General features: G+C 34.8%; 1 pseudogene; it reads right to left on the bottom strand.

The window, feature by feature from the left end:
* Positions 1-379: 379 nt before the first annotated feature.
* LOC132169365 (uncharacterized) lies at positions 380-23,108 on the bottom strand (annotated as a pseudogene).
* Between the last annotated feature and the right edge of the window lie 276 nt (positions 23,109-23,384).

Genomic DNA, 23,384 nt, shown 5'->3' with positions numbered 1-23,384 from the left:
GGTTGCCAAGTGGGAGACACCGACCAACATTCAAGAAGTTCGCATCTTTCTGGGGCTGGTCGAGTACTATCAGAAATTTGTTGAAAGATTCTCTGAAATCTCTGATCCATTGACCACATTAACAAGGAAAAATGCTCAGTATATCTGAATTAAAGCTTGTGAGGAAATAAAGCTACTAGAAGTTAAAGCGGAGGCTAGTTAATCGATTACTTTCACAACATGCCATAATCTAAATCATCAACTTTGGGTAGATTATCATCTGTTGATCCAATATTTCTCCCTAAATTCCACAGGAAACACAAGTTTGCTGCAAAAGGGGTATCACATCACAACTTCTCAGGTAAAGCCATGGGAAAATAGCATGAGCTACCATATCAAATGTTTTAATCATGTAAATATTGAATTTCTTCTAATTAATGTATCTTCAACTCCAAGTTACAACATTTTTTAACCCAAGAATGGTAACCAAACACAAATATTTTACAACCAGAGGATTTAATATAATTTCTTATCATTAAGCAAAAAATTTCATCACCGGGAGGGCAATTTTATGCTCATTTTACCGAGAATTAAGATCGACTTGATAATGTAGTAGAAGAGTCGATCCACGTGGCATCTGATGATTGAATGAGACTTTGAGTGTCACTTGAGCTCTGTCCTAGGATCTGATCAAACTGGTCTCTTAAAGCCTTAAATCTCAACTCATCACCATAAATACTTGGATCCATGATCAACTCATGAACAACAGTTCGACCTTCAAGCATGCTCACTACTGCAGACATTGTGGGTCGAAGTGCTGGCGATGGATTAGTACATAAGAGAGCTACTTTAAGGATTCTTACTGCCTCTTCTTTACTGAAGTTAGACCCCAAGTTTGGATCCACCAACTGCATCAAGTTTCCTTTTTGTTGTAAAACAAGGGCCTATATAAGAATGGAGAAAAAAATGGACAAGGAAACAAATTAGCATTAGATGATAAGTTTATAACTTATAATGAAAACCAAAAATGAAAATTTTTCCAAGATTCATGATATTTGTATGTTGTCAACATTCTGATCTCAAACATTTCATATTATATCGTTATTCACGGCTCCTTTACAAATTGAAGAACACCTATCTTACCCAATCTAGAAGGCACACAAAATCCTCATTAGGTCGAAATTTCATGTTGTTCTTCCCAGCAACAATTTCCAATGCAACAATTCCAAAACTATATACATCTGCTTTATATGTTAAATACCCCCATAATGCATATTCTGGTGCCATGTATCCTCTGCAAAAAAAGATCATTCTATTAGTAAGGGTTCACCGGTAGGAGGTTACAAGCTTCACTATCAAACAACTACATAACAGAAGAATTTTGTCCTTGGAAATTGTTAATTAAAGCAGTCATCCACCATTAGCCATACAGGGAAACCTGAACATATAAATACAATTTTCATGGTACTGCACCAGCTAATAAGAGTGCAATTAGATTGCAATTGTAGATCATACCAGTGTTTCGTGCCTAGAAAATGATTTGTGAAGCAGAGATACTAACACGAGTGCAATTAGATTGCAAAAGCAGATAGCTAACATAGACAACCTAGTAGAAATAGATAAGCCAGGACTTTCTCCATGGTACTGCACATGCTCAAACTCGTGTATGGATAACTTCAATTTCCACCTTTTTTGGATTTACTATTATGGCAAGAAACTTGACTTAAGAGACATTATCATGCGTATTTTCTTAAAAACAGAAGAAAATGTTCATATCAGAGTGAAGGAAATATATAAAGATAGCTCACATAGTTCCTGCAACTCGGGTGCTAATGTGGGTGTTCTCCTCTTCATCGAGCTTGGCCAACCCAAAATCAGAAATCTTAGGTGTAAGGTCCCTATCCAGTAGTACATTGGTAGTTTTGATGTCCCTATGAACAATTTTCAGTGGTGATTCCTCATGCAAGAAAGTCAGTCCTCTTGCTATGCCGACGCATATTTTATGCCTTGTAGGCCAGTCCAATTTCACTCCGCCACCCTCTGGATCTGCAATTGGTGCATATAGCTCAATCAATGATATGATTCATGGCTTTCAATTCCTATTATTCATGCCAAGGATAAAACACAAAGCTTACCAAACAAAGCATGTGCAAGGCTATTGTTTTCCATGTATTCATATACCAACAATAATTGATTTCGTTCAATACAACATCCATACAGCTTAACAACATTCGGATGTTGTAAACCAGAAATCATTCCTATTTCATTCACGAACTCTCAATTTCCTTGCTTTGATTTAGAAGAAAGTTGCTTAACGGCAATTATGGTACTATCTAATAAAGTGCCCTGCATTGAAAGTATGGATTATTGGTTATGTATAAACTGTATCCGAAAATGTAACGAACCAGTAAAAGTTGTGAAAGAGAGAATATATATATATATATATAATGCTTTCACACAAAGATAGAAGACGATGATGGAATAGTAGATTACCTTGTATACAGCTCCAAAGCCACCTTCCCCAAGCTTGTTTGCAGCATCAAAATTGTTTGTGGCAACTTTAATTTGTCTAAAGGTAAAAAAACCAGTTTGCAGATCTAATCCTTTCAGCTCTGCAAAAGGAACGAGGTCAAGTTGTTGGACTGCATCCTAAACATTACAAGAATGCTTGGGTGCTCTGACTAGTTAGTACATCTGAACTAAATTACCTTGTTCCCTTGATGTCTTGCCTCCTAAATAGCCTTTCCAACGAAGAATTCCTAAAATCATGAAAACAAGGCTTGACAACAAAACTGCAGTTCCAACAGCAAGGAATATCTTCTTTTTTCTGTCATTGGGAGGCTTGAAATCTGCAGAAAAAGGTAGCAAACAACAGTGATTGTAGGACAGCATTTTGTTTCTAGTCTGTACTAGCATAAACGTATATATAGGCGAATCTAATGTAAAAGAGGATACTTCTCAATGGTTCAAGACATGGATTAACTAATAAAGAAGAACAAAAGAAAGGTATAAGAGAAAAATCTGGATAAGTCTTCCACCAAGCTGCACATTAACTTTCTTTCAAGTATTTTATGTTGCATCCAGTGGTTATGGGGATTGCTGCATCCACATTAATTTAAACTCCTTTATTTTGTCAATCTACTCCAAGAGTACAAGACATGGAAAATAGAGAAATTCAACACAGTATGAGAGAGAGAGAGTGGCATAATGTAGTAATGTCTCATGATGTTAAAGAAGGAACACAGAAGGTACAACCTATATTACTCACCAGAGTCTATGGTGATAGCTGATATAAGAGGACCATATGTTCCTCTCTTTGGGATATCTTTTGTCCCTTTCCCAGCCCAATAAAAGCGAACCTCCAAAGCTTTATTGTTAACAATTGCTGTAAAATTCCTAATGACAGCTTTGTCAACTCCTTGTGCTTCCTTTTCAATATCAAAATCCTTCAGCACCAAGTCATTCTGTAACAAAAGTAATTCAGTTGAATTATCTTCTATAGCATACAGAGAAGGAAAACAATCTCATTGACCACCTCTACCTGTATATAAACATCAAACATCCGTCTTCCGACACTGTAAAAAGATCTATTGTCTCGGAGTATTATCTCAGCAAAATGAAGGTTCACAGTATAATTTCCATTTGCCAAGCAGCGCGCATAATATGTAAGAGATAGAGGAGAGAGACGTGCATTCATGTATAACAGGGAGTCATTCATTCTGAGCCTGGATTCATTTTCTGCTACATAGTCCTTTGAGGTACTCCAAACATCCCAAAAATCTCCAGTGCTACTAAAGCCCCAAGTATCATCTCTCATGCGAACAAATTTTGCTGCACCTCCCGGCTCTAAATCTTCTTCATACTTGATGTCTCCAATGGTGGTTGCCCTTCCACCACAATTTATATGCAATGAGTAATGATCTGGAGAGTATCATTACAAGGTAATAAGGTGTAAACCAAACATGATAGAAGATATATTCAATGATGTTTGATAGTTTAATCTTGTTGTTATGCAGTATAAAAGATTGGCCAATTTCTTCTGTCTTTTTTTTTTTGTTTTTAATAAAAATTTGAAAAAGTAAAAATACTGTTTTGGGTCTAACAAATGTACCTTTTGAACATGGATTATTCTTCAGACACTCTGTAAGTATTCTAAAATAAAATATAGCACAAAGAAGAAGAATTAGGATGTTAAAAACAGAATTGAAACAAAACATAGAAAATAAAAAAGAGGGTCCTCCTTCTTAGAAGTTTAATATATTAGATGCTTACGAGTTGTCCGATCCAGAATAGCTTCTGAACAAATTTCTGTGGAATAAAAAGTTAGTTCCACAAATAAAAATTACAAGTAGATGAAGGAAGCAAGTTGTAATGATCAAGTATGTTTCTGTCAAGGGGAAAAATTTTTCTTACAGGGTGTCTGGACAAGTATTTGGTGCAGAGCTCGTGGAAAAATTATTATAAGATATGTCTATTTGGCTGCACAAAAGAATAATTCTTTTAGTCTTTGCAATCCATCCCCTTCACCCCACCCCACTAAAACAGTATTGCGATCTATTTACAATATCGCAACATTTCTAAGAATTCATACTGGATTTTTTGAAGCTAAACAAACGCTGGTGCCATTTGGGATTAACTTGCCAGATATAAAAGAAAACATCAAATAATGGAATGAAAAATTGAAGCTCTTCCGAGGTACTTGGAGGAAGATGGAAATGAAGTTGACAGGAAAAGGGTCAACCACTGGACATGGGAGAATGTTCCCCACAACTGACACCTACTGAGGTCAGCCGATGAAGCACCATCCACAGTAGGATTTCATGTATATGTATCTAGATATATAAGGCATTATGTTAACAACTTAAATGAATATGCTTCAGCAGTCCAAAATAAATCTATTACATAAATAAATGGAAATCTCATGCAAAATTAATGTAGAATTTAGGATGGAAAACATACTAGCGGCTATCTCTGCTCTTGATCCATTCTGGAATAGGCCCACCGAGAAAGTTGCCCGTCAGATATCTATCCCATGATCAACAAAAATCACATTGTCATTAGAAAAGTTCAGATTGTTCCTATTTGAAACATTTATACAGAAAAAATATTTAAATTCTAAACTTCAGTGAGCTAATTCCATATGTATGAAGCCTTCAGACATGTCTTGTTATCATAATAGCCCATTCCAAGTGGATGAGACTTCAAAATTTTGCCTCATCACTTTGTTAAGCTAGAATCCTAAAGGTGACGTCTGTGTGAATATGTGCTACTTGTAATCTAGTAATTCTGGTTCAAAGCATTTAGTATCTAAACTAGCTGCTGCATTAACTTTTCTTATAGAAAACTTATGTAGAATTGCAGTACTTGCATGGTAATAAAGTTAAAGAACTGTGTACCAAAAGCTTAAGCTATTAGCTACGGTCATCTATGCAAAAACTGAAAAAAAAAAAAAAAGACCAAAAACCTTTGAATTGTTTTAGGAAGTAAGTCAATGTCGTATTCAAGCTTAAGACACACTAACTAGGCCCCTAGGCATCATGCTGTAAGTTAGCCATCCTCATGAATTTAGATTCCTTACATGGTGTCCAAGCTTGTTAGAACTCCAAAATCTGGAATTCTTCCTTCCAATCTGTTGAAGCTGAGATCTCTGCAAAAGAAAGAAAGAAAAACAGATGTCATAAGAACAAAAAACTATAAATAATTTTTCTAGTGAACATGGTAAACAAAAGAGCTACGTGTGTTTCCTAAATGAGATTGTTTTGTGGGGAACGTTATAAGGTCGAGAAAAAACAAAAAGTAAAGAGGAAGGGAATTCAAAGAGAAGGAAATTGTTAAAGTGAATTTATTAGGCAAGGGACCCTTTTTTTAGGTCTGATAACAATTTCATTACATTAAAAGGGAAATGCAAAGAAATTCCAGTCAAAATATAAGACACTTTTTTACAAAACATTTCACACCTTATTGAAGGAATAGTTTAACACAACAGGTGTTTAACTTTTGCAGGAAGGAATTAACTTCTTAAAAAATCAAAAAAGAAAAAAATGATAAGTGTAGTCGTGTGGCCACCCGATCTGGTCGAGGTGGCTACGCACGCCTGCCTCTCTGCACAGCCGCCTCTGTCACGGTTTGAGGTGGCTCTGTGGCCACCAAAACAAGCCTAGTGGTTGTGCGGCCACCCTACTCTTTCATTGAGGGAGTGGTCGTGTGGCCACCTTATTTAAAATTTTTGTAATGCCACCCTTTCCGTTAGAGTTTGGGGTTAAATCAGACAGCAAATGAGTGAAATGATCTTTATTAAAATTATAAAATTACCTTAATTAAATCATTTTTTTCAAAAAAAAAGGGGGTGGGTATTTTGGAAAACATTTACAAGGCCTCCGTTAGTATTTAACAGAAAATTCTAACGAGTGAGTTACATTGCAAACTTTTTAAAGTTAGACACACTAAATTGAGAGTTTTTCAACTTTAAGGGGTGAATGCAAAAGGGATGAAAGTTCAGGAGAATTAAGCGAAGTTTTATTATATGTTTTAATTTCCATGTTCTTCACTAAAAAGTAGAAAGAAGAATAAACAGAGTAATTACAATATTTTCAGCTGTGCCAATTCTGAGATATATGCAGGGATTGGTCCAGAGATATTGCAACTCCTCAACATCCTGAACCATAAACAAACTTCATGTGATGTAAGTGTTGCAACAAGAGGTACATTATTCCAATTGCAGAGCATTTTACAACATAAAAATGCCTTACAATTTTGCCAGGTTACTCATGTTCCGTAGTGGTGGAAAAGGTGAACCCTCTCCTGGTAAGTCACTAACCCGTCTGCATAGAATTGCATCATGAAGAACTGTTATTGTCTTCAGCAATACATTTTATTAGTTTAAAAATGAAATGAATGTATCATAGACATTATGCACTCAAGAATGTTAAATGAGATAGCAGAACTCACAGCTCTGTCAAATCACTCAAGACAGAAATGCTAGGAGGAATAGGCCCCTCAAAACCACTAGCTTGCATCTCTCTGTTAAGAACACAATTCCAATGGATTTAGATTACACCTGAAAATTTCAGGTAGAAGAGATTTACATAGCATTGTAGTAAGTAAAAAAAATCACATACAATTTCTGAAGTTGTTTCCAGCTTTGAAAGAAGTCAGGCATTCTTCCAGTGAAGTTGTTACTGCTAATCCTACTGCATATGAGCCAAATCGAAACAAGATTGAGTGAAATAAAAAGCTGAATATTTTCAAAGAAAAATCTAAAGTTACTGCTAGTAAAGCAATGGAAAAGATTACAACCACTTACAGTTCTTTTAATTTGGTCAGATTAGTAAAAGTGGCAGGCAACACTCCCATGAGATTGTTAGCATTAAGAATGCTGCAGTCACCAGAAGAAAACTTAAGACCGGTTCAACTAACTCTAATGTTAAATTATTACAAAAATCACTGAGAATTTAAAATGATTAATCAAATGTAATTTGGAAAAAAGAAAGGAGGAAGAAAGAAAGACTGACAGTCTCTCCAAGTCCACCAAGTTCCCAAGCTCAGGAGGAACAGGTCCAGAAAACAGGTTGCTCTCTATGGTCCTGAAATAGAGTCCTTTAGGATTACAGCAGGGCTAAACCAAATGAAACCTCATAATAATTTAACAAAGAGATCCAGAGCATACAGAGCTTTAATAGTGGTAATCTTTCCCAAGTAATCAATATGTCCAGATAAGTTGTTTGCACTGATGGACCTGCACTTGATTCATTCTATTAGTTCAACAATTAGCTTTTACTTGCTGACCTTGGACATGAAAATTTAGTAAGTCATTTACAGATATTCCAACTGTGTAGAAGCCCATTCTTTTGGTATTGTACCACTAAGGTAGTTCCTATTGAGATCCCTATCAAGAAGAAAAAAAAAAAGAAGAAGTGAGCTGTTAGTACAGAAGCTCCAAGTCTAATTGGAAGAAAAACAAATAATTGGAAGCTCTTACATTGCCTTAAGGTAGGGTAGCTTCACCAATGCTGGTGGAAGTCTACCAGCAAGATCCTGCCCTTTAAGAAATCTGCATGACAAATTTTCCTTTAAAAAAATGATAGATTACAAATTTCGTGGTAAAAACTTCATGGTAAGGTCCTAGATTAAATAGATGACTTAAAAAAAAACAAAAACAAAAACAAAAACAAAAACAAAAACAAAAACAAAACAAAAAAGAAGATGCAACTCCATTGTTACTCAACCAAGTTACATATCATATTCATACACTTAAGATTGAACTTCTCAATAAAGGAAGGGAGCTTACATGCTAACCACGTGGCATACACCATTAGGGAAGGAGCAATTGCAGTTGACAGTATTGTTGTACAATGGCCTGTCAACTGAAGATGGTGTTATCCAGTTTGAGTCATTGCATGGATCTACACTGAAATCCCAGTCTTTCTTCCCCAGTTGTGTAGCTATTTCGCGGAGGGCTTCCACTGCACACATCAAACACACATCAACTTCCCTACCAAGATTTGAAAAAACAAAAACAAAAAACCCATCTTTTCTACACAGTTATTTCCTCTGTTTCTAAGACCCAGATATTAGCTGATATATAATGGTGGTTTTCACTCTGTTTCGTTACTGTAAAGGCACACCCAAATGGCATCCAGCCATCAATAAGTAGAAACTTCAATCTAGAGAGATACCATTTGCATCAATTTGAGTTTAACCAACAAACAAAAAGAAAACCCATTTGCATATACAATAAAAAGAATAACCTTCATCGTCCGGAAGACGCCCAGCTTGTGCTTTGACGACTTTGTTTGCTCCCATGCAAATGAACAGCACTATAAGCACAGTAAAACTAAAGGTGGTTTTTGCAATACAAGGCTGGCAGAAGAATCCCATTTTCTCCTCCACCAATCAACTTGGTTTGGCGTATGCTTTGCCTTCAAACTTGCCGGAGAAATGCAGATGTGTATACATTTCCCATAGCCATTTCTTTATTGTTATATATATATATATATATATATATATATATTTGTCTCTTTACTGTTATATTTTGGACTCCATAGACTACTTGCCTTCTGCCCATGCCTTTTGCTGAGAGTGAGTTGGTCAGATACTTGATCCATCATTTAATATGATATCATCAAGATTGGTTCTTAAAGCCAATCCATCTGGCCTTTGGATCTGTGTGCCCGCTAGGTCTTTGACTAAATGGTTTCATGAATATTTTTATATATAATGCTCTTTAATCTTTATCCAAGGTTTCAAAGCTTACATTACGGAAATAATTTCAATTCTTTTATAAAACAATATCTAAGTAGAACCAGTAACAGATATAAGTGGGGGCGACCCAGGGGCGGGCGCCCCTGGTAAAAGAAAAGTTTTTTAAAATTTTTAAGTAAAAATTTGAAGGGCACCCCTAGTAAAAATAAAAACTCTCCGGACTCCAACCTGCCCAGCAAAATCCAAAAATATACCCCTACAAATTTTTTATTTTCTCTACTAGACTAGAGAGGACTGGCTGGACTGCAATGTCCAAAAAAAGTTTTAATAAATAAAAAATAAAAATAAAATAGAAGTGTTTTCCTGCTTTCCACTGAACACGCCAAAATTTACAAGGCACGCTACAAGATAAGAAGAAAAAAAGTTGGGTCTTGAATCTAGTTGTGGCCGTGTGTAAGTTAGTCAGTGACTCAGTGTGTGACTCAGTGTGTGGGTGAAAGTGAAACACTAGACAAAAAAAAAAAAAAAGAGAAGGTGATTCGTGAAGAGTGGTGATGAAGAAAGTAATTTGTCATTATCTTCTTTCTTTCTAGAATTGCTTAGGAAAAAAAAAAAAATTGTTGAGATAGTAGCCGGAAAATAGTCTTTAAAATTATTTTTACTTTTTAGTCTTTAATTGATAGTAAAACTCACAAGAATATTATTGCTTTGAAAAAAAAATAAAGACAATTTAATTATAAACAAGAATATTGCTTTAATCATTTGTTTTTATTGGTTTGCAGCATTGTTAGACTAACTCCATTTTGTGGTCAGTGTGTTTTCAAGAGATTCTTCAAGATAATTAATTCACTAAAAGGTACTCATTTTTCTTATACACTTATAGTCATTTAATTGTGTTTAGTTTATTTCGCAAGTAATTTAAATTATTATGTGTTTGTGATGTTGTTAGATGAAGATTTTTAATAATTACTTTGATCTTTGTATTTTTCTTTGTTGGGTAATTTGATGAGTTTGATTTGCTTCATGATACATATACTATGGTATAATTTATTTTTTGATTGTATTTATCATATTATAATAAAAATTATAATACATAAAGAGAAAACAAAATTATCATTATGTTTTATTATTTTTTTGCGCCCCTAGTAACTCCAATTCCTAAATCCGCCATTGCGTAAAACAATGAGAACGCCATGAGGAACCGTAACATTTCTCTTTATAGAATTCTATGATTTTTCAATCTTGATTAGGATTTAAAATTAGTGTATCTAACGATATATTTATATATCGTCAAATGCATCAACTTTAATAAATACTATAAATTTTATTTGAAATAGGTATAATATAATCCATTAGGTGTCACTATGCAACAACACATGTTATAAGGGAACAAGATTCTCTCAATTTCATGGTTTCAATTGGAGAAGAGTAATGCTATAAGTTTTCCTTGAGTTATCCTAAATGTGATGTGGCTTTTAAAATCATTGAATTTGAGATGTGATTTATTGACTTGTGATCTATTGGTGATTTTAAAAGCCACATCACATTTAGGATGACTCTAGAAAGATTCTAGAAAGACTTATAGCATCAAGAGAAATGATTGGTGGTCCTCAAGAACTAGCTCAATCGACTGGTACCACGCCTAATGAAGTAGAGATCACTAATTCAAATCCTCCTCCTCCTCGATAAAATATAAGCAAATTATTGACACCGATAATTTTTTCATAAGATATGAAGTTAATGTTGATACGTCTTTAAAAAAATTTAAATCATTAAAGTTATGTGTAGGGTTAGATGTTCAAATTTTAAATTTTGATCATAAAATAAATATTATTAAAAAAAAAAAAAACTAAACTAAACTAAACAAAATACAAAGACCAAAACATGAATTGAAGCAAGTCCTTTTGTCTGTTTCGATCAACGTTGACTTCCCTAAGCTGTTGGTGAACTAGGAATATCTTTCTTTTTGTTTATTATTATTATTATTATTTATTTATTGTATATCTAACTTAGATTGCATCTATATTCCTCTTCTCAAAGTATTAATAGCATACCGACAGAGGAGACTGCAGAGGGAGGGATGCCAGAGCAACAAAATAATAATAAATAAATAAATAATAATCACAAAAAATTATTTTTATTATTATTATTATTAATCTTGGTTGACCTTTACTCTAACGAAGATTACTGGAGGATTGGTTTTGGAGTTGCTTCACTGACAAGCTTTTCTATTTACTTTTGAATGAAGTCTCTTTTCTTGAAAGATAAAAACAAATGTTATTTCTTGGGAGTGGCTCGTTTTTTAGTAATGTTAGAAGTCTCTTTTATGTCACTTTAAAAATGATGTGACTTTTTAAAATTACAATTAATTTTATAATTGATTATTATTAAATTTTGATGAAATTATGATTTTTGAAGTCATTTTATTTTTGAAATTCTACATTTTGGGCCACCCATAATATGTAACCATTTTTTGCTAACAAAAAATTATAAACTTCATTTACCTTTTATATCATATTAATCAATTTCTTTCTCATTTTTCGTCTTAAAACTCTTTACCAAATATACTATATTTGGGTTGACCTAGGAGTGAGAAGGCTTGGCTTTCGGGCGCAAATGACATTCTTTATAAGTATGTTGCTTTGATTTGAGGCTGTTTTATAGGATCCTTTGATTATGAATAGGAAGAGTTTGAAGCTCGAAAGTCTAGGTTTTCTCAAGGGAAATCGACAATGAACCGATCTTTGTCTAGCTCCCCATCTGCTTCTTCTTCTTCGGATTAAAATCTCCAATAATTTAAATTGGTGTTTACCTCAAAAACACTTTTTTTGTATGTAAGTTTCCAAGAAAATTTAGCAAAAATTTCAAGAAAAGCTTTGTCTTGATAGGATCTGGCTTGCTAATCCATGCCTACTCCATAAGCCAATTTGCACAGGCAGCCAAAGATTGCCCCCAAAGGGCAGGGGGCATAACATCACTATTTCATGAGTAAAATAGTTACATTAAAATAGGGCAACCCACGCAACAACGGAAATTTACTTTTTATTTTTTATTTTTATTTTTTTATACTTTTGAGAAGCATACAAAGGATAGCTTCTTAAACTAAAAAACAAAGGAGTCTCCAAGAGGTAACTTAATTGGCTGGGGACCACGTCTTGTGAAGCGGAGGTCACTAGTTCGAATCCTCCCTCTTGTGTGGACATGTCAAAAAAAAAAAAAAAAAAAAAAAACCAACAAAAGTGACAACGCCTTCCTTGGAACATTTGGGAATCAGTCAAATAAATAATCCGGCCTATCAAAAGAATTGATACCACCAAAAAAGACAATTAAAGTAGGCAAAGTTTTGTCAACGAAACAAACTACGGACCAACAGGTGACGGGAAGGGGCATGACCATCTCAAAACCCTTCAACCCTACCCAAATTCCCAAAGCAGGGGACACAAATAAGAGTATGACCCTCGAAGTACCCTTCGACCCTATCCAATTTCCTGTGGGGTTAAATATGACTTTCAATGCGACAACCAACATGCTGGTTGAACATTATAATGCCCAACTATATTAAACTTTGCTGGAAACCTTAGTTTGCTCTAACATGTTCCAAGATAACTCATGCAGGAGGGTAAAACCATGGGAACATATCAAATGATTAATCATGTATAGGGAGAATTTCTAATAATTAATGTATCCTCAACTTCATGTTACAACATTTTTTCCCAAGAATGTTAACCAAACATAAATATTTTCACACTAGAGGATTCAATATACCTTTTTATCATTAAGCAAGAACTTTTCATCGCCATAAGGGCGATGTTATGGTGATTTTACGTAGAGTTAAGATCGACTTGATAATGTAGCAGAAGAGCCAATCCATGTGGCGTCTGACGATTGAATGAGACTTTGAGTGTCACTTGAGCTTTGTCCCAAGATCTGATCAAATTGGTCTCTTAAAGCCTTAAATCTCAACTCATCACCATAAATACTTGTATCCATGATCAACTCATGAACAACAGTTTGGCCATCAAGCATGCTCACAACTGCAGACATTGTGGGTCGAAGTGCTGGCGATGGATTAGTACATAATAGAGCTACTTTAAGGATTCTTACTGCCTCTTCTTTACTGAAGTTAGACCCTAAGTTTGGATCCACCAACTCCATCAAGTTCCCTTTTTGTTGTAAAACAAGGGCCTATATAAGAATGGAGAAGAAAATAAAAAAGGAAACAAACTAGCATTAGAATGGAAGGAAAATACAATGACAAAGCCAAATAGAGCAATCATTAAATGATTGACAAGGGCTCATAATTACGCTTTTAGTTTGTTGTATGAAAAACAATTGATGAAGACGTATCTTACCCAATCTAGGAGGCACACAAAATCTTCATTAGGTCGGAATTTCATGTTGTTCTTCCCAGCAACAATTTCCAATGCAACAATTCCAAAACTATATACATCTGCTTTATATGTTAAATACCCCCATAATGCATATTCTGGTGCCATGTAGCCTCTGCACAAAAAGATCATTCTATTAGTAAGGGTTCCTGGGTAGGAGGCTACGAGCTTCACTATAAAACAACTCCATAACCAAATAATTTTAGGTACTAGATTTCCCATCTTAATAATTATTGGCATCTTGGCAAGTAATCAGTGCCATTAATAAAGCTTGCTTTATCTCCTACCAGTTTGTTGCACTTGAAAGAGTGAAAGTTCAACTAAGAACAAAAATAAGAGTTCATATTCTTAACTACTGCAGGCATCGAAAACTGCACTTAATATCTGTGACTGATATTTGCCCTTGCAAATTGTTAGTTGAAGTCATGCACAATTAGCCATACAGGAAACCTGAACGTATAAATATAAATACAATTTTCTGTATATTGCTTACTCCTTGTATAAGGAGGAGAGTAACATTTAGAGGTAGAATCCATCAATTGAAGTTAAAAAGTATTGAATAAACAGTTTTCTAATCCTTTTGTTGCATTCTTGAGTTTATTTATTTATTTATTTTTTATGAGAAGTCTGTGTCGTTACTCAATTTCATATAAGCTTGAGGTAAACTAAGTATGTAGATCATACCTAAGTGTATCATGCTTAGAAAATAGTTTGTGACGCAGGGATACTAATAAATGTGCAATTAGGTTGCAAATGCAGATGGCTAACATAAACAACCTACAGCAATACTAAAGCCAACAGTTTTTCCATGGTACTTTAGATGCTCGAACTCGTTTATGGAGACTTCAATTTCAACCTCATTCTGATTTACTATTGGGGAAAAAACTTGACTTTAAAGACATTATGATGCATATTTTGTACACAAAGAGCAGAAGAAAAAATTTATATTAAAGGAAAGAGATAAAGGTAGCTCACATAGTTCCTGCAACTCGGGTGCTAATGTGGGTGTTCTCTTCTTCGTCGAGCTTGGCCAACCCAAAATCAGAAATTTTAGGGTTAAGGTCCCTATCCAGTAGTACATTGGTAGTTTTGATGTCCCTATGAACAATTTTCAGTGGTGATTCCTCATGCAAGAAAGTTAGACCCCTTGCTATGCCAACACATATTTTATGCCTTGTAGGCCAGTCCAATTTCACTCTGCCACCCTCTGGCTCTGCAATTGGTGCATATAGCTCAATCAATGATATTGAACATTTTAGTTCAACCTATATGATTCATGGCTTTCAATTCCTATTCTTCATGCCAAGGATAAAACACAAAGCTTACCAAACAAAACATGTGCAAGGCTATTGTTTTCCATGTATTCATACACCAACAATAATTGATTTCGTTCAATACAACATCCGTACAGCTTAACAACATTTGGATGTTGTAAACCAGAAATCATTCCTATTTCATTCACGAACTCTCGATTTCCTTGCTTTGATTTAGAAGAAAGTTGCTTAACGGCAATTATGGTACCATCTAATAACGTGCCCTGCATTGAAAGTATGCATTATTAGTTATGTATAAACTATATCCGAAAATGTAACGAACCAGTAAAAGTTGTGAAAGAGAGAATATATATATATATATATATATATATATATATATAATGCTTTCACACAAAGATAGAAGACAATGATGGAATAGTAGATTACCTTGTATACAGCTCCAAAGCCACCTTCCCCAAGCTTGTTTGCAGCATCAAAATTGTTTGTGGCAACTTTAATTTGTCTGAAGGTAAAAAAACCAGTTTGCAGATCTAATCCTTTCAGCTCTGCAAAAGGAACGAGGTTAACATGTTGGACTGCATCTTAAAACATTACAAGACTGCTTGGGTGTTCTGACTACTTAATACGTCTGAACTAAATTACCTTGTTCCCTTGATGTCCTCCCTCCTAAATAGCCTTTCCACCGAAGAATTCCTAAAATCATGAAAACAAGGCTTGACACAAAAACTGCAGTTCCAACCCCAATGAATATTTTCTTTTTTCTGTCATTGGGAGGCTTGAAATCTGCAGAAAAAGGTAGCAAACAACAGTGATTATAGGACTGCATTTTTTTTTCTTGTCTGTAGTAGCATAAGATCTAGTGTAAGAGACAATACATCTCGATGGTTCAAGACATGGATTAACTAATAAAGAAAAACAAAAGAAAAGTATAACACAAAAATCTGGACAAGTCTTCCACCTGGCTGCACATTAACTTTCTTTCAAGTATTTTATTTTGCATCCGCTCTATAGTAAACATCTTTTATTTTGTCAATCTACTCCCAGAGCAGAAGACATGGAATATTGAGAAATTCAACACTTAGCATGAAAGAGAGAGTGGCATAGACTAGAAATGTCTCACGATGTTAAAGGAACACAGAAAGTATAACCTATGTTACTCACCAGAGTCTATGGTGATTGCTGATATAAGAGGACCATATGTTCCTCTCTTTGGGATATCTTGTGTCCCTTTACTGGCCCAATAAAAGCGAACCTCCAAAGTTTTATTCTGAACAACTGCTGTAAAATTCCTAATGACTGCTTTGTCAACTCCTTGTGCTTTCTTTTCAATATTAAAATCCTTCAACACCAATTCATTCTGTAACGAAGTAATTCAGTTAAATTATCTTCTATAAAATACAGAGAAGAAAAACAATCTGATTTTCTACCTGTACCTGTATATAAACATCAAACATCCGTCTTCCGACACTGGAAAAAGATCTATTGTTTCGGAGTATTATCTCAGCAAAATGAAGTTTCACAGTATAGTTTCCATTTGCCAAGCAGCGCGCATAATATGTTAGAGAATGAGGAGAGAGACGTGCATTCATGTATAATAGGTAGTCGTTCATTTCGAGCCTGGATACATTTTCTGCTATGTAGTCTTTTGAGGTACCGGCAGCATCCCAGAAAAATCCAGTGCTACTAAAGCCCCAAGTATCATCTTTCATGCGAACAAATTTTGCTTTACCTCCTGGGTCTAAATCTTCTTCATACTTCATGTCTCCAATTGTGGTTGCCCTTCCACCACAATTTATATGCAATGAGTACTGATCTGGATAGTATCATTACAAGGTAATTAGATGCAACCAAACATGATTGAAGAGATATTCAATTATGTTTGATAGTTTAATCTTGTTGTTATGCACCCTGAAAGATTAACCAATTTCTTCTTCTTCTTCTTCTTTTGATAAAAAAAATTGAAGAAATATAAATTATGTATTAGTTCAATAGATGTACCTTTTGAACATGTATTATTCTTCAGACACTCTGTAATTATTCTAGATTAAAATGTAGCACAAAGAAGATGAGTTAGGATAACAAAATTGAAATATATATATATATATAAAGGCTCCTTTTTCTTAGAAGTTTAACAAAAGAGATGCTTACGAGTTGTCCGATCCAGAAAAGCTTCTGAACAAATTTCTGTTGAATTACAAACAAGTTAGTTCCACAGATAAAGATTACAGGTAGATGAAGAAATCAAAGTTGTAATGCTCAAGTAGGTTTCTATTAAGGGGGGGAAAAATTCTTACAGGTTGTCTGGACAAGTATTTGGTGCAGAGCTCGTGGAAAAATTGTTATAAGATATGTCTATTTGGCTGCACAAAAGCATAATTTCTTTTAGTCTTTCTAATCCCACCCCATAGAAAAATGTATTGAACCAACCATATTGATACATTTGATGTTCATATTTAAGTTGATCTAATTTAGATTGATTTTTTAACAAAAAGAGTTTCATAACTCAGAGAACTCTATACAAAGTTAGTACCTTACTAACCACCCATTGACACAAGATCTTTAGGCTTACCATAATTAGCTAAACAATGAAACAATACAGTAAAATACCATCTTTATGGATGTTCTGAGAAAGGCCAGCCTTATATTAGGAGTAGTCTAAAACAACATTGTGATCTAATTACAATATTACAACATTTGTAACACTTCACACTGGATTTGTAAAAGCTAAACAAACACTAGTATGGGGTTAACTTGCAAGCTATAAAAACAAACATCAAACAATGGAATGAAAAATTGAAGCTCTTTCTAGGTGACAACACATGGAGGAAGATGGAAGCAAAATGCTAGAATGTTCCCCACACCTGATAACCAGTGAGGTCATCTGATGAAGCACTGGCCACACAGTAGGATTTCATGTGTACGTATCTAGATATATAAATGTTAACAACTTAATGAATATGCTTCTGCAGTCTAAAATAAGTGTAATACATAAATGAATGGAAATCTCATGCAAAAATGATGTAGAAATTAGGATAGAAAACTAACTAGCGGCTATCTCTGCTCTTGATCCATTCTGGAATAGGCCCACTGATCAAGTTGCCCGTCAGATATCTATCCAGTTATCAACAAAAATCACATTGCCGTTAGAAATGTTCAGATTGTTACTATTTGAAACGTTCATACAGAAAAAAAATATTTAAATTCTAAGCTTCCATGAGCTGATTCCATATGTATGAAGCCTTCAGACATGACTTGTTATCATAGTAGTCCATTCCAAGTGGATCAACGAGGGTTAAAACTTTTGCCTCATCTCTTTGTTAAGCTACAATCCTAAAGGTGATGATTGTGTGAATATGTGCTACTTGCATTCTAGTGATTCTGGTTCAAATTATTTAGTATCTAAACTTGCTGCTGCACCAAATTTTCTTATAGAAAACTTATATTGAATTGCAGTCCTTGCATGGCAAAATAAGTTAAAAGAATTGTGTACCAAAAGCTTAAGCTATTAGCTAGGGTCATCTATGCAAAAACTGAAAAACAAAAGAGGACAAAAAACCTTTGAATTGTTTTTGGGAGTAAATCAATGTCAAGCTTAACACAAACTAACGAGGCCCCTAGGCATCAGGCTGTAAGTTAGCCTTCCTCAAAAATTTAGATTTCTTACATGGTGTCCAATTTTGTTAGAACTTCGAAATCTGGAATTTTTCCTTCCAATCTGTTGAAGCTGAGATCTCTGCAAAAGAAAGAAAACAAATGAAAGAAAGAAAAACAGAGGTCTAAGAACAAAAAATTATAAATAAGTTTTCGACTAAACATGGTAGAGACAAGAGATATGTGTGTTTCCCAAATGAGAGTGTTTTGTGGGGAAATTTATGTTAAATCATCAATTGTCCCAAAATGTTTAAGATAATAGAAAGAAGTAAATTTAATTAGTTAATCAATACTTTAACACTCCTGGTGTAAATTTATTTTATTTTCTACTAATAATCCAATGAGTACCTAGTGTGTATCTGATGAATACATAGCTGCACAGAATAACCCAACTGAGAATCACACAAATGGTATTTCTAGATATGGTGGCTGAAGAAATGGGCTTAAGCAGCTAGAATTTGTCTCATGAAACACACTCCGAAACAAATATCTATGTGTAAGATATACCTAAATGACTAGTCTCAACCTTGATTCTTTTTGAATGACCTTGATTCATCTCATTATCATGGTATTATGAATATTAGACATCCAAATATTGACTTATTTCTCATATGACCTCTCCCATTGTTAAGTGACTTGCCTTTCCTAAATAAAATTCTAGATCTACTTGTCACTTTTATGTATTGTGTGGTTTATGTACTAAAACTCTCAGTTATCAAGCAAACTTTTGAAAATGCAACAGGCTTTCATGTCATACCAAACTAATGAGATGTGCAGGAGTTCCAAACCAATGCAATTTCATTATCTTACTAATCTATATGTGTACTTGGCTAACATTCTGTCTTGGCATTGAAAGTCACATTCATTATAAAGCAGATACCATCCTATCTCTTGAATTGCTAACACCTAATACTACATTCTATTCTGTCAAGCTAACATTAAAAGGTCTCCAACTTCTATGAATGCCAAATATTAGCAAATTGCAAGAAGCTCCAATGGAAGGATAAGTCCATACATTTCAATGTAAATATTATTATACAAGTCATAATCTCCATGTACTGCACTGAAAAGTAGAGAAATAATAGACAGAAGAATTACAATCTACTTAGCTTTGCCATTTCTGAGATATATGGAGGGATTGGTCCAGAGATATTACAACTCCTCAACATCCTGAACCATAAACAAACTTCATGTAAGTGTTGCTACAAGAGGTGCATTATTCCAATTGCAGAGCATTTTACAACATAAAAATGCCTTACAATCTTTCCAGGCTTCTCATGTTTTGTAATGGCGGAAAAGATGAACCCTCTCCTAGTAAGTCACTAATCCTTCTGCATAGAATTGCATCATCAATCAAGAACTGTTATCGCCTTCAGCAACACATTTTATTAGTTTAAAAATCACATGAATGTATCATAGAGATTATGCACTCAAAAATGTTAAATTAGAAAGCAAAACTCACAGCTCGGTCAAATTACTCAAGACAGAAATGCTAGTAGGAATAGGACCCTCAAAACCACTAGCTTGGATCTCTCTATTAAGAACACAATTCCAATGGATTCGAATTACACCTGAAAATTTCAGGTAGAAGAGATTTACATAGCATTGAAGTAAAAATCACATACAATGCCTTAAGTTGTTTCCAGCTTCGAAAGAAGTCAGGCATTCTTCCACTGAAGTTGTTACTGCTAATCCTACTGCATATGGGCCAAATGGAAACAAGATTGAGTGAAATAAAAAGCTGAAAATTTTTCAAGAAAAAATCTAAAGTTATTGCTAATAAAGCAAAGGAAAAGGTTATGACCACTTACAGCTCTTGTAATTTGGTTAGATTAGTGAGAGTGGCAGGCAACTCTCCCGTGAGATTGTTAGCCTTCAGAATGCTGCAGTCACCAGATGAAAACTTAAGACCGGTTCGACTAATTCTAATGTTAAATTATTACTAAAATCATTGAGAATTTAGAAATGTTATTTGGAAGAAAGAAACACTAACAGTCTCTCCAAGTCCACCAAGTTCCCAAGCTCAGGGGGAACAGGTCCAGAAAACAGGTTGCTCTCTATGGTCCTGAAATACAGTCCTTCAAGATTACAAAAGGGCTAAACCAAATGAAACTTTGTGATCATTTTAATATAGAGATCTAAAGCATACAGAGATTTAAGAGTGGTAATCTTTCCCAAGTAGTCAATAGGCCCTGATAAGTTGTTTGCACTGATGGACCTGCACTTGATACATTCCATTAGGTCAGTAGTTAGATTTTACACGTTAACCTTGGACACAAAAGTTTAGTGAATCATTTACAGATTTTCCAACTTTGTAGAAGCCCATTCCTGTGGTATTGTACCACTAAGGTAGTTCCTATTGACATCACTATCAGCAAGAGAAAAATTTGATGTTAGTATAGAAGCTTATAACCTAAACTTTTGGTAATAAGATGAAAGATAAATAATTGGAAGCTCTTCTTACATTGTCTTGAGGTAGGTTAGTTTCACCAATGATGGTGGAAGCACACCATCAAGATTCTGCCCTTTGAGAAATCTGCATGTCAAAAAAAAAAAAAAAAAATGATGATAGATTACAAATTTTGTAGATAAAAGGTAGTACCCTACTCAGGAAATATGGAAAATATTAATAATAAATGTTTGTAATAAATTTTTAAATGATAAAATTTGAGATAATTAGGGGAGTTAAGGGGATTTGCCTAATTTAATTAGAAATAAACTAAGGGGGAAAGAAGAAAAATTAATGATTTTTGAGGTAGTTATGTAGATTATGAAAATTTAAGGGTTTTCACCCCCTCCCACTGCGACCCTTCTTCTTCTTCAATCAACAAAAGCCCCCTCCCCTCTAGAGCGTTCATGGCCGGCTCACCAAATATTTAACTAAAGAACACTTTATTTTATTTTAACTATCAACTTTTTCAAAATACCTAAATTCAGCTCAACATTTTAACTAACCATTTTTGTTATTCTATTTAAAATATCATTTCTTTATCTATTTTCACTATTTCCAAGAAAGAGAGAAAATCATATTATTTTTTAATTAATTTAACTTATGAACTGTTGAGCTACAGTGTTCACTAAATTTGTTGAGCACAGGTGTAGGCCGTAGGGCTCGAGATATAGTGATGGGATAGATGTAGGTCTGTACGCTTGGGTCGCTATTGGTCTTGACTTTTCTTGGCTATTGCTGGAGCGACAAGGTGACGAGCTCGAAATTTGGTAGGGGAGGGGGGTCGGTGGCAACCTTCTCGTAGTTCGAGGGGTGACTCGAGACCCTCCTATGCGAGATGGGTGGCGACCATTCGTGAGTGGCTCACGGGACACGGGTGGGTCAAAGGTGACCTGCGAGATACTTCATGGGCCCTTGGGCTTTGTTTTGTGTAAATAAAGACCTTGTCATCATTCCGACCTGAGGGGCCGTGGTTCGGTAATGGGCATTTGGAGGGATTTCTCTTGTCCCAACAAGTTGTAAAGACAGATGTGATTATGTGACTATAAACAATGTATTGTGGTTTGTGCTCCGGTGACTTATTGTTTTTGCCAAGTAGTAATTAAAGTATATATATATAAGGCAATTTCCGCGCAAATTATTGTATTTATTTTGGCGGGGTGTGTACATAAAAAGTTCAAATCAATGCTCTAGATTAAATAGGATGCCTTAACCACAATGAAGTTAGAGGTGTAGTCCATTACACAGCTAAGAGCTATGAATAACAGAAGAGAGACCCAAGAGCTATGGAGCCAACTATTTTTCATTAGGAGCAATTGGTAAAGTACTCATAACTAATTACTTCTTGCCATTAACCATCATAAATAAGAAACTTCAATAAGAATAAAGTTGGCATTATGTGAGTGGAGGGAGCTTACATGTTAACCACGTGGCATACACCATCAGGGGAGGAGCAATTGCAGTTGACAGTACTGTTGTACAATGGCCTCTCATCATCTGAATGTGGTGTTATCCAGCTTGAGTCATTGCATGGATTTACACTGAAATTCCAGTCTTTCTTCCCCAGTTGTGTAGCAATTTCTCGAAGGGCTTCCACTGCACATATCAAACACATCAAACAGTTATTTGCTCTGTTCCAAAGACCCAGATATTAGCTGTAGCTGATGGTAGTTTTCTGACTGCTTTGTTGCTGCTTTAAACTTCCATAAGTAGAAATTTCAATCTAGAGATGATGAGCAACAAAAAAAAGAATAACCAATATGCAATATACAGAAAAGGAAGCACCTTCATCATCCGGAAGAAGCCCTGCTTGTGCTTTGACTACTCTGCTTTCTCCCATGCACATGGTGAGCACTAAAACCATGACAAAACTAAAGGTGGTCTTTGGAATACAAGGCTGGCTTGCCATCTTCTAGCTCCTCCACCGATCAACAAGTTAATTGGTTTGCTTTCAAACTTGCATGGAGATGATGCAGATAAGAATTCTCCTTTGAGAGCCTTTGGTTGGTATGTAGCAGCATCCGTTGACTATTATATGTTGGACTATTTTGATGTGAAGGCTCGTTAATCGAAAATTGACAGCCAGAATTGTATACTGAACACCCGCCACGTATGGAAAGAACCATCTTTCAACATTGGTCAGAAACGTGATCCATTAAATGTCATCTCATCAACAAATAACCTTTTTGTTCTAGTGTTCAACGATGGGGATTGGCCTTTGGATTTGTATCCCCCGTCCTCTTTGACTTGAGATAAGTCTTTGATTTACGCCATTGCAGTTAGGTAGTGGTTGGCAAATCCTTTCAACTTTTTGTTATTGATCACGATTTATTTTTTTTCAAAAAAATCAATATCCAAACATTCTCATTTTTATAACTTTTTATATGGCATCATTTATTCTTTTATTACTATTTAAAAAAATTCAAAACTTTATATTATCAC

Source organism: Corylus avellana, chromosome ca2 (assembly GCF_901000735.1).
Source record: "Corylus avellana chromosome ca2, CavTom2PMs-1.0".
Taxonomy (NCBI): domain Eukaryota; kingdom Viridiplantae; phylum Streptophyta; class Magnoliopsida; order Fagales; family Betulaceae; genus Corylus; species Corylus avellana.
Note: the sequence above shows the minus strand (reverse complement) of the source record. Positions and strands in the feature narration are given on the sequence as shown.